The sequence below is a fragment of the Oryctolagus cuniculus genome, chromosome 8, assembly GCF_964237555.1.
Source record: "Oryctolagus cuniculus chromosome 8, mOryCun1.1, whole genome shotgun sequence".
NCBI lineage: Eukaryota > Metazoa > Chordata > Mammalia > Lagomorpha > Leporidae > Oryctolagus > Oryctolagus cuniculus.
The window spans coordinates 142,897,691-142,911,085 of NC_091439.1; the positions used below are offsets into that span (position 1 = coordinate 142,897,691).

The 13,395-nt window shown below is 41.5% G+C and overlaps 2 long non-coding RNA genes across 2 annotated transcripts; both read left to right on the top strand.

Moving 5' to 3' along the window:
- The first annotated feature begins 823 nt into the window (after positions 1–823).
- Positions 824–5,820, top strand: LOC138843433 (uncharacterized). The gene is made up of 2 exons (XR_011378137.1): positions 824–2,880; positions 5,571–5,820. It is a non-coding gene; the product is annotated as an uncharacterized lncRNA (long non-coding RNA).
- Positions 5,821–6,635: 815 nt separating this feature from the next.
- Positions 6,636–12,101, top strand: LOC138843434 (uncharacterized). The gene is made up of 2 exons (XR_011378138.1): positions 6,636–7,067; positions 11,371–12,101. It is a non-coding gene; the product is annotated as an uncharacterized lncRNA (long non-coding RNA).
- Positions 12,102–13,395: the final 1,294 nt, after the last annotated feature.

A 13,395-nucleotide genomic window follows, 5' to 3' on the forward strand; every position in this document is an offset into this window, starting at 1 on the left:
AAGGTATTTCAAAAGGTTCATGGACAATACACATTATCATTCAATTTTATAACCATGAAATTTTGATTGCTTTTATATAAAGCATTGTTAAAGAACTAAAAATCATTAGGATTATAGAATGTATGTAAATTCCACAGAAGAGAAAAATCTACCCAATCTGGACCTCCGTATCTGTTCAAGCTGATGTACTAAGACTTTTAAATTGGTATAATGATTGAAAATGTTAGAGATTCCCAAAGCAAATGTACCTAGTTTTAATCTATTTGATTGTAAGTAAAATATGCAACTTTTTTTTTAAATTATTTTTAAAATAAAATTGAGGCCCAACACTGTGAAAATAGTGGGTAAAGCCAGCGACTATGGTGCTGGCATCCCATATGGCCACCAGTTCAAGTCCCAGATGGTCCAAGTATTTGGGGTCCTGCACCTATGTGGGCAGCCCAGAAGGAACTCCTGGCTTCTGGATTTGGATCAGCCCAGCCCTGGCCATTGTGTTCATTTGGGATGTGAACCAACAAATGGAACGAACATCTCTCTCTTTCTCTCTCTATCTCTCTCTCCCTCCCTTTCTCTATATTTCTCTATATCTCTATCTCTATAGCTATCTCTATAATTCTTTCAAATAAATTTTAAAAATCTCTATCAAAATGGGTTTAAATATTTTCAGCTATTTCCTACAATACAGAAGAATAAAGGACCTTTGAAGAAACATTAAAGAATTCATTTTAACATTGGATAAAATCAACTATTTTTCTCTTTTTAAAGATATATTGCACTCATTTGAAAGGCAGATTTGTAAGGATGGAGAAACAGAGTCAGACTTTCCATCTGCTGCTTCACTCCCCAGATGGCTGCAATGGCCAGAGCTGGGTAAAACCAAAGCCAGGAGAAAGAAACTTCATCCTGGCCTTCCATGTGGATGGCAGAGCCCAATCATGTGGGTCATTTCAGCTGCTTTCCCAGGCCATTGGCTGGGAGCTGGATAGGAAGTGGAGCATCAGGACCTGAACAGGTACCCATATGAGATGCCAGCCTTGCAGATAGGACATAACCTCCTCAGCCACATTGATGAGCTCCTAAAATCACCTATTTCTAAAGAGTTTATTTTCATTTATATTCTTTTTATAAAAGACTTATTTGTTTATTTGAAAGTCAAAGTTACAGAGAAGAGAGAAAGACAGATCTTCCATCATCTGGTTCATTCCCCAAATGGCTACAAAGACAGGGGTTGGGTTAGGTCAAAGCCAGGAACTTCTGCCAGGCCTGCCACATGGATGAAGGAGCCCAAGCACTTGGCCAATTCTCTGATGTTTCCTCAGGCCATCATCAAGGAGCTGTAGCAGAAGTGTAGCAGCCAGAACTTGAACTGGCACCCATATAGGATTTCATTCTCACAAATGGGGGGTGGCTTAAATGCTAGCCCCTCCTTATATGCTTTATAAAATTACTTTTAAAAGTCTCCTTCTAAATAAACAAAAGATATCTCTGTTATTTACCAAGATTATTGTGCAATTTATTAATTGTCTCTATTTACAAGTCAAGCTAACACCAGGATTTGTTAGAAGACCCAAATGGGGGCAGTGCTATGGTGCAGTGGGTTAAAGCCCTAGCCTGCAGCACCAGCATCCTTTATGGGCACCAGTTCAAGTCTTGCCTGCTCCTCTTCTGATCCAGCTCTCTGCTATGGCCTGGGAAAGCAGTGGAAGATGACCCAGGTCCTTGGGCCCCTAACCTACATGGGACACCTGGAAGAAGCTCCTGGCTCTTGGCTTGGATCAGTTCAGCTCTGGCCATTGCAGTCACTGGGGAGAGAACCAGTGGAATGGAAGACATCTTCTCTCTTTCTTTCTCTCTCTTGCTCTGGCTCTGGCTCTGGCTCTGGCTCTCTCTGTAACTCTGTCTTTCAGGTAAATAAAACATATCTTTAAACAAAGAAACTTAAATGAGTCCTACCCCTTGGGCATAAACTCAGCTAAATCTACAGTGTCTGTCATCTGTCCATAGTAAAACTCAAGTCTGGTACATATCTCTCTTCAGCTAGACATTACTGTGTCCTTCCTTTAAGAATCAAGAACAGGGGCCAGCATTTGGTGCAGATTAAGCAGCTGCTCACAATGCTGGCATCCCAGATGAACTCAGGTTCCAGCCCCAGTTCTGATCCACTTCACTACTAATGTGTGTAGGAAAGCAGCAGAACATTGCTGAAATACTTCGGCACTTCCCACCTATATGGAAGAACCGTTGGAGTTCCATGCTCCTGGTTTTTGCCTGGCCCAGTCCCAGCAATGGTAGTCATTTGGGGAGCAGGTGGAAGATCTCTCTCTCTCTCATAAATAAATATTTTAATAGAGTCCAGAACAGACTATAAATTGCTACTACACTACATTTGTCACTATGATGTGCTGAATAAAAAATAATTAATGTATATTATCATGTACTTATTTGGATGATTGATTACTGGTAATTAGTCTTTAGTTTTAAAGAAAAAATTTCAAGTGACAGTATTTATCAATAGGAAAAAGTTGAAACAAAGCACTCTCTCTTTTTTTTTTTTCTACAGGCACAGTGGACAGTGAGAGACAGAGAGAGAAAGGTCTTCCTTTTCCATTGGTTCAACCCCCAGTGGCCACTGCACCCGCAACCGGGACAGAATCCAGTGCTCCATCCAGGACTACAACCTGGTGTGCCGGCGCCGCAGATGGAGGATTAGCCTATTGAGCCACGGCGCTGGCCAAATCACTCTCTTAATCTCACAAAGTCATGTGGCTAGGAGAAGGCATATCTGATTTTTTCTAATCAGCCTTCCTAAAAATTACAAATTTTTTTCTGGCAACAGTGAATTTGGCTCATCATAGAAAGTTCTGCATGATACTGCAAGAGGTAAATTTTTGATTTATAGGAAATTTGAAAACCAATTATGCTTAGTCTCTAATTTCTGATTTACTTATAGAACAGAAATTACACAGATAAATGTTACTTTGTCTAATTTTTAAAAATATTTACTTCTTTATTTGACAAGCAGTCATAGATAGACAAGGGGAAAGACCAAGAGAGAGGTCTTCAATTTGCTAATTCACTCCCCAAATGGACACAATGGCCAGAGCTGGACCAACTCAAAGCCAGGAGCCATGAGCTTCTTCCCACATGGGTGCAGGGGTCCAAGCACTTGCACTGTCTTCTACTGCTTTCCCAGGTCATTAGCACAGAGCTGGATTGGAAGTGGAGCAGCCAAGATATGAACCAGCACCTGTATGGGATACCAGTGCCACAGGCAGAGGCTTAATGATTATGGCACAGCACCAGCCCCCACTTTATCTAAATTTTGGTAAACCCATGAGTTGCACCACAATGCTATTTTCTTTTCTTTCCTTTTTTCCTTCCTTCCTTCCTTCCTTCTTTCCTTCCTTCCTTCTTTCCTTCCTTCCTTTCTTCCTTCCTTTTCTCCTTCCTTCCTTCCTTCCTTCCTTCCTTCCTTCCTTCCTTCCTTCCTTTCTTTTCTTCTTTCTTTCTTCCTTTCTTATTTTTCTGCGTCATGAAGCTTGCACATTGCATCCAAGGACATGGACCAGGGACAGAGGCTTATGATTACTCTGTGCAAGAACTCTCCTCTTGGGGGTCAAAGCATCTGACAAGGAAGCTCTCCTAGATTAAGTCCTCAAGCACCTCTCTCAATAACAAGTGAGAGAAGGTGTGCTAACTGGAGAGCATCTTTGGTTTAATTAACTCTGGGAGGTCTGAGTGTTACTGGGGTCTTCATTGGGCTATAATAATGGGTCATGAATCATTTGAATGTGACTATTCACCACTAGAGGGCTCTGTAGGGTCAATTACATTTTCACAATCATTGACACGATTCCCCACTGGTGTCTCCAGCTGCTCTTTTGGGGAAGAAAGTCTGCTCCACTTGCAGGATACTTAAGTCCAGCACTGGAGGAAGCATAACTGAAAGAGCCCACAGCTGAGATAAAGGCATAAAGACACTTGCTTCCATGTGAGAATGACTAAGAATACTGTCTTGGTTGGGTTGGGTAAAAATCACCATGAAGAGGATCAGGGACCTCTGCATCTCCAAGTGTTTTTCTACCTCCCAGCTGCGAACCCAGAATAGTGCATCCATTGATTAAACAATGATTCCATACTTCCATACTTCCATGTGGTGCTTCTCTGCTTAACATTGCCTGCTGAATTCTTGTTCCCATATATTTTTACCCAGCATGATTAATTTTCTCACTTCTGCCTGACAATACTCAATAATTTACACACTGTGCTCTACATTTGCACACACTGCCAGCACTTTCACTTGATGTGCATTATAAACCTGATAAATTGCCCTAATGATTTTTATTATTCCATCATTGTAAAAATCCCAGTTTCATGTTCTTTAGTAAGTTTGGCATAATACTGAAAGTTGGATGTTTGCCATTGAAGACACTGTATTTTTGCTCACTGGTATTACTTAGATTAGGAGTAGTGATATCCTCTGTTATACCTTCAATTTGAACTAAATTCTAAAACATGAATAAAATTGCTGATAATGGAGATGAGGTTAAAGAGATAGAAGACAAAATTGGGCACTCTGATAGTGTGAGTGAGCTGTTTATTGGTGATCTGTTTCTTATATAAAACCTGCTGCTGTGGGTTTGCCAAGTTATGCACCACTCAATAGCCTTCTTCATGAATCATTAAGAATTCTGTCCCAAATCTCGTCCCTTAATTTCACTTTCACAGTTACAGAAAATGAAATTTTGAACAAAGCTGCTGATTATGGATTTCAATTATTTGCAGAAAATCTGTCTTGCTAATGTGTGAATCAGTGATGCTAAAAGATTCCTCTTATCTCTCCCAGCAAGAATCTTTCATTGCCCACACTGCTGCTTGTGCTGTAGAAACTTAGAGTGCTGAAGGTATAGTCCAAAATGGCGGCTATCATGATAAAATTATTTTAATATGCATTTTAAATAATCACCATATTTTTGTGTTGCTATTGACTAACTCACAGTATCATGTTATCCTTTGTTCAGCTGAGCTATACTGCAATCTTCTTTATGGACATGATCATCACTTTTTACCCAGAGATTAGCATTCATTACATATCTCATCCGAGTTAGGCAAGTATCAAGGAATGAGGTTGTGTTGGTAAATAATTTAGTTATACTGTGTGTTCTGTGGAATTTAAAATTTAAAAGAGATAATTTATCATAACCACCTCAAAGGTCCTTTGGTACATCTTTCTGAATCACTTAGAGATGAGAACTCCTTGGAAAGAAGAAATGAAGTAGCTGACACATGGAGCTACTACCTGTAATGCCAGCATCTCATGTGAGCACTGGTTTGAGTCCCAGCTGCTCCATTATGATCCATCTCCCTGTTACTGCATCTTTTTTGGGGAATGAACCAGCAGAAGAAGATCTCTATCTCCACTGCAGCCTTCTCTCTCTGTATCTCTGCCTTTCAAACAAATACTGTAAATCTTATTTTAAAAGAACTTAGGGTCCAGCACTGTGGTGTAGTGGGCTAAGCCTCTGCCTGTGGTGCCAGTTTGAGTTCCAGCTGTTCTTCTTCCAATCCAGCTCTCTGATTTGGCCTGGAAAAGCAGTAGAAGATGGCCCAAATGCTTGGGATCCTGCACCCATGTGGGAGAGAAGAGTGAAGCTCCAGGCTTCTGGCCCCTGCTGCAGATCAACCCAACTCAGTCTGTTGTGTCTACTGAGAAGTAAACCAGTGGATAGAAGATTTTTCTCTGTCTCTCCCTTTGTCTGTAACTGTACCTCTCAAATAAAACAATAATTTTTTTTATTAAAAACAGAGTTTATCCTCACATTTGGAACTTCTAGTAATTTTGATGGGTTGAGAGGAAATTTGTAAAGTCTGTGATACAACTGAGAGCCTTCCAAGTCTTAGCATGTAAGAAGAGAATAGCGAGCAGACAGCTGGTAGACAAGACCTGACAGGGTACAACCCATACATAGCATTGTCTTTCTGAAGACCATAGTAAGTCCTATGGTCCCTGTTCAAAGGTCATGGGAAACCATCCACACAGTTGAAAGAGGAGTGTGACTTGATGAGATTTTGGTTTGTAAAATGGCCTTAGTACTTAAGAACATCTCCAGAGAAAACATAGAAGAGTACTGCTGGATGGTAAATCTTCATTAATAGTAACAAGACTTGATGAAAGAAATGGCACCTTTAAGGGAAATGTAATTCAGGGAAGGGAGATAAGAATTAGTGAATCTTTTCTCCTAGGATGGTATTTACACCAACTGTAGATATTGGGGCCCTAATTTGGTGTGTTGAAGAAGATTCTTCTAGGATCTGGAATAACTTGAGCAACAGAACACATAATTTCAGACTATAATGCCTTTAACAAGATAAGAATCTATGAACTCATAATGATATAGTACATAATGACACACTAACTAGGACAGAAGAGTGAGCCCTTAGCTTTGATGCTAGATCAAAGTATAAATGGAGAAATAATATTGGGAATTAAAACACCAGCATTTCATATAGTATTGATGATTAAAAATACTATTAAAGGTAGTGGATGAAAATTTGATAGGAAGTAGGATACTGGCATAATATTGGAATAATTTTTAATAAAATCCACACATTCCAAAAAGGAATAAAAATGTGTATATAGCACAGCATATATGAATGCGGTGGTGAAGCAAGGTTTGCCACTGCCTGCCACACCAGCATTCCACATCAGAGTGCTGTGGTGCTGCCTCAAGTTCCAGCTTCCCTGCTTTTGATCAAGCACAATGTGAATGCACCTGGGAAGGCTTCAGAACATGGCCCAAGTCCTTGGGCCCTGCCACCCATGTGGAAGACTGGGAAATAGTCATTCATCCTAGCTTCAGCTTGACAAAGAACTTAACATTGCAACTCTGGAAATGAACCAGCAGAGACAGAGAGAGAGAGAGAGAGATCCAGCTTTTTGCTATGGCCTGGGAAAGCAGTAGAAGATGGCCCAAGTGCTTGGACCTCTGCACCTGCATGGGAGACCCAGAAGAAGCTCTTGGCTCCTGGCTTTGGATTGATGCAGCTCTGGCTGTTGCAGCCAATTGGTGAGTTAACCAGTAGATGGGAGACCTGTCTCTCTCTCTCACTGCCTCTCTTTCTCTCAAATAAATAAATAAATCCTTTTAAAAGATATAGATGTAGACATAGACATAGATATAGATATAAATATAGATATAGATCACTCATTGTAATTCTGCATTCAAAATGGATAAATAAATCCTTAAAAGGTTGCATGTGAATCAATCTGGCAGAAATTCACTAAGTACCAAGTTGATAGCATCCATCATAGCACAGATGGGAGACTGAGCAGAGCCCAGCATCGAACCATGGTGCTTCTGAAGAGAATACAGGGCCCACATTTTCTCAGAAAGGAACACTGGAGGGTCCCAGCTTGGATCATCTCTGCTCTTGATATCTATTAAGAGTTTTCATATTAGGATTTTATATTAGAATTCCAGAAAAATAACATTGAATCACAGTGGGAGAAATGATATTTTAACACGGTTGGAAAAAGATGTGATAGTTCTGTGGATTGGGTTGTGTTGGATTAATGTTGGTTTCTTAAATTGGGGTTCATATGCTATTTATCAGGGGACCACCCTATAGTTAGCAGAAACATCTTGGGTCAGGGGCAAAAGTGCTAAAAGTTTACTAACTGGCCATTCTCAATGAATGGGACTCACTCATGGTATTTCTGTAAGTTTGAAATAATTTCAAAATTAACTACTCTTAAAATGACCAAATTGTAAGATGACAGTATCCACATCATGTTAGTAAAACAGGGACAGCATCAAATACTATAAAGGCTAAACCTTACCCAATTCCCATTAGGCCAAAGTTATAAAACTGGACCCCCTCTAAGCATCTACATGCCTGTATGGAGACTGCAGAAATAATACAATAATATTCACAATGTGTTTCCTGTTCTGAATACATTTGTGATAGTTTTGAAACAGCTTGATCTTTTTATTTTAAAGATTTTGAGAACTCTCTTGATCTTTAGAAATAATTATTTTATTTTTGTACTGAAAAGAAAATATGTGGATATGTCTCAAATCTGTTGGTTCACTCCCCAACTTTATGCCACAGCTGGGGCAGGACCAAGCCCAAGCCAGCAACCTGAAACACAATCCGGGTCTCTACAAGGGTGGCACGGACTCAACTCCTTTAACCCTCATCACCGTCTCTCAGAATGCACACCAACATGAAGCTGGAATCAGAAGCAGAGCTGGGACTTTTCCCAGGCTCTCTGACATGGGATGCAGGCATCCCAAGCAGTGGTCACACCACTATGTCAAATGGCCACTCCTTCATTTTTAATTTAGTTTTGATTTGGGAATCAGAGAGACTGAGAAAGACAAGCAGCAGAAATCACTCATCTGTTGGCTTACTACACAATGCCCACCACATCAGGACTGAATTAGATGAAAGACAGGAGCCAGGAGCTTCATCCAGGTCTTCCGTATGGTTGACAGAAATGGTTGGGCCATTATCCACTGCTTTTTCCACAGACTAGCAAAAATCTAGAATGGAAGAGGAGTTGACAGGACTCAAAGCTGCACTCCAGTATGAGATGCCAATGTCAGAAGAGCAGCTTAACCTATTGAATCACGTTAGTCCCTGCATCAATTCAAACCAGTGCACTCACCCTACCCTGTATATATTCAAAGAATGCAAAGCTGGATATCCCCTCCCTTTCCTTATTATTATTATATTAGTTCCTCAGCAGAACCATTGTTCAGTTTAAACTGAGAGAACAGAGCAGCTCTGATTAGTACAGTGATATGCTTTTTGGGTTTTGGACACTTTTTTAAAGATTTATTTATGTATTTATTTATTTGAAAGTCAGAGTTACACAGAGAGAGGAGAGATGAGAGAGAAAGAGTTCTTCCATCCACTGGTTGACTCCTCAAATGGCTGAAATGGCCAGCGCTGTACCAATCTGAAGCCAGGATCCAGGAGCTTCTTCTGGGTCTCCCACACAGGTGCAGGGGCCCAAGGACTTGGGCCATCTTCTTACTGCCATAGCAGGCCATAGTAGAGAGCTGATTTGTATGCCACAGGTCCAGACCCTGGACACTTTTTTGAAGGTTGAGTAACTGATTTTAGCAATGACAGAAAGTTTCTTTTACAATGACTTTGATGGGGCTGGTGCTGTAGCATAACAGTTAAAGCTGCTGCCTGGAATGCCAGCATCCCATAAAGGTGCTGGTTCAAGTGTCAGCTGCCCAACTTCCAATCCAGCACTCTGCTATGGCCTGGGGAAGCAGTAGAGGATGGCCCAAGTCCTTGGGTCCCTGCACCCACTTGGGAGACTCAGAAAAAGCTCCTGGCTCCTGGATTTGGATCAGCACAGCTGCAGCCATTGCAGCCATCTAGGGAGTGAACCAGCCAATGGAAGCCCTCTCCCCCTCTCTCTCTTCCACTGCCTATCTGTAACTCTGCCTTTCAAGTAAATAAATAAATCTTTTTAAAAAAGTGAAAGAAAAAGAAATAATAAAATGACCTTGCTTCCCACAGCTAAAGTATTTTATGTTATCAGGATATTTAAGGGCAGCAGCCAGTAAATTAGTTTTGTAAAGCTCAGTCTGTACTGTTTGAAGAAATTTATTCATTTCTGCCATCGTAGTTTCAGGTTTTGGAGACAACAGCTTTTAAAACATTTTTTAATCCTGATTTGCCTTTTCATAAGCCAGTTGTTGTAGTAATATTTTGCCAATTCCTGATTATCTACCTGATGTCCAATAGCTTTTTCTAGCCTATCCACAAAGGACATATAGCCCTCAGTCAGCCCCAGATGGACTAAAGAAAAGGAAGTGGACAGGTCTTTAACATCAAGAATCTTTTTCCATAGTTTTAATTAATGTTGGAAATTTTTACATAAGCCTTCATCAAAGGATAAGCAACTTGTCGACCAAGATCCAAATACACTCCCTCTCTTAGCAACTGCTCAAAATTGGTAGGGACATTGTTATTTAGTTAATCTATGGCTTGTACAGAGGCTCAGTCTCTATTCCTGAGCCCAAACAGTGTACTGGGCTGGAGTAACCAAGATTTTAGTTAAAGTTTTCCAGTTCCATGGCACCATCTCACATCCTTCTCCAATTCCCTCCAGTATGCCCACTTACAAGAACTCTGTATCTTGTACTCCATTAAGCCCTTTTTCAGCCCTCTGTAAACATTATAAAGAAGATGTTCATGACAGGGAGCTGCATTTTCAGGTCAAGCTACAGGACAAACAGTTAACACTGGTGATTCCCCTTGCTCCTTGGCTTGCAGAAGCATACCTAGTACCGATGACACACCTGAAGGGGACTCAGATATCACCACCACAACAGCAGGTGCTGAGAGTGCAGAGGTCTCTGTGAGGCAGTGGGGACAAGCCCATTGACCAACCTTCCTGGCCAGGGACAGTGGCCAAGGGAATTGTAACCTTACTAATGGCATCCCAGCAGAGATATCACACGTGCAAAAACAGAATAGGAGCTCAAGGCTCCTGATGTTATTTTTGACCAACTTTCTCTCAATCAGTTACTTTTTTTTAGATATATTTATTTATTTCAAAGTTAGAGTTACACAGAGAGCGGAGAGGTGAGAAAGAGAAAAAGGTCTTCCATCCACTGGTTGACTCCTCAAATGGCTGCAATGGCCAGTGCTGTACCAATCTCAAGCCAGGAGCTAGGAACTTCTTCCTTGTCTCCCACATGGGTGCAAGGGCCCAAGGACTTGGGTCATCTTTTTACTGCCATAGCAGGCCATAGCAGAGAGCTGGATCAGAAGTGGAGCAACCAGGACTTCAACCAGTGCCCATACAAGATGCTAGCACTGCAGGTGGTGGCTTTTACCCATTAGACCACAGTGCTGACCCAACAATCAGTTATTTTTAAAGTGCCTTCATCAGGGTTCCAAGGATAGCAACTATTAATTTTTTACAGCAAGCATCCAATTACTTTTTGGTAAAGAGGGTCCCTCTTCGGGCCAGCACCATGGCTCACTTGGCTAATCCTCTGCCTGCAGCAGCGGCATCCAATATGAGCACCAGGAGCTAGTCCCAGTTGCTCCTCTTCCAGTCCAGCTCTCTGCTGTGGCCAGGGAAGGCAGTGGAGGATGGCCCAAGTGCTTGGGCCCCTGCACCCACATGGGAGACCAAGAGGAAGCACCTGGCTCTTGGCTATGGATCAGTGCAGCACCAGCCATAGCGGCCATCTGGGGAGTGAACCAATGGAAGGAAGACCTTTCTCTCTCTCTCTCTGTCTATAACTCTACCTGTGAAATAAAAAAAAAATAAAAGTGTCCCTCTTTCTAAAGGAGATAAAGCAGCCCAACTTTATGTTTCCATTACACCAGGTATGGAATTCCCCATCTTATGACTCACCAGGATCTTGAAGAGATGAGTGTGCAAGCGAAAGGAGAGACAGGAGAGACAGGACATGGAAACTGTTCCTCTGCAAAGTGCTGCCAGACTAACCCGGTGTGTTTTCTTTATTGTTTCTTGATAATGATTACAACAGTATATTGTACATCTCATGCATGTGCTCATCTAACTCCAAGGTTTCTCTGGAACATGTTTATCAAGACATATTAGATAAACAAGTCTAGGGAAGCTGCTGCATGTCTTTGGGAAGCCAACATTCCCACAAGGCTCAGTGCTCTTCTTGTTAGTGGACCATAAGCTATACTTAGTCCCTGCAGCCACACGCTGTGTACTAGGAAGAAAATGTCTTTGCTTTGGCAGAAATCTTTTTCTCCACAGTCACATTTGACCATCTTTATAAACCTTCCTATGAGCAACCAGGTTGACCAGATCTGAGTCCACTGTGTCTGTGAATGAACGTGACTTTGCTTTATATCCAAATACTGTTCTTCTATTTTGGATTATATATGTGTTTTGTAACTGTGCTTTGATTCATAGTAACTCAGCTTTTTATGTAATTGATTATCATTGAATGGAAACTGAAAATATAAACAAAATATTGAAAGAGAAAAAAATAATTTATCCAAATATTCCAATGTATCCCAGAAAATTTTTTAAGTGTAAAATGGTGACCACAAATAAATAACTCGCTCTTGCTCTTCTACCCAACCCTCTCATTTATCTCTCACTCAATGCTGCTCAACCTCTCCCAGTACCTCTAGTACTGATTGAGCTCACTGCAGGGGTGTCTGTCTCCCCACTGCACTGTGAACTTCTGCCTTCACTCAGCTCTATCTCCTGTGTTCACCACTCATGTAAATTCACTTTGATCACTCCAATGGTTAATGAGGGAATTATTTCCTTAGCAACTCCATGATATAGAAGAGAAAAATCAAGTCTTTCATGTTGCTTCTCTGTAGGAAAATCTTTCATGGAGAAAGAAATATTAATGTAAATGTTGGAAAGACATTATTTTATTTATTTATTTTTATTTTTATTTTATTATTTTTTTTTTGCCAGACAGAGTTAGACAGAGAGAGTTATAGACAGTGAGAGAGAGAGAGACAGATAGAAAGGTCTTCTTTCCATTGGTTCACCCCCCCAAATGGATGCTACGGCCAGCGCACTGCAGCGATCCGAAGCCAGGAGCCAGGTGCTTCCTCCTGGTCTCCCATGCAGGTTCAGAGCCCAAGCACTTGGGCCATCCTCCACTGTCTTTCTGGGCCACAGCAGAGAGCTGGACTGGAAGAGGAGCAACTGGGACAGAATCCGGTGCCCCAACCGGGACTAGAACCCTGAGTACCAGCACCACAGGTGGAGGATTAACCTTGTGAGCCATAGCACCGGTAGGAAAGACATTATTGATTATTCTCTGGCCTGATATACCTGGACAAGAGTCCTACTAAAGCACTGGAGGGATTGGCACTGTGGCACAGGGGGTTAATGCCCTGGCCTGAAGCACCGGCATTCCATATGTGTGCCAGTTCAAGACCTGGCTTCTCCACTTCTGATTTAGCTCTCTGCTATGGCCTGGGAAAGTAGTAGAAGATGGCCCAAGTCCTTGTGGCCCTGTGCCCATGTGGGAGACCCAGAGAAAGCTCCTGTCTCCTGGCTTTGGATCGGCACAATTCTGGCTATTGCAGCCAATTGGGTGTGAACCATCAGATGGAAGACCTCTCTCTTTCTCTCTCTCTCTCTCTCTCTCTCTCTGCCTCTCCTTTCTCTGTGTAACTCTGACTTTCAAATAATTCAATAAATCTTAAAAAAATAAAATAAAATAAAACTGTAACTAATATTGTTGGATGCATTTAGAATTCTCAGGCCAAGATGAGAGGCTGCCCATTTTCTTATAAAGGAAGATCCATTCATAGGATTCAATTGCAATTGCATTGTCATTATTTCAGCAGAGACTGGTGTATCTTCCTGTATTGTCACCCAAATACAGTGTGGTAACTAAG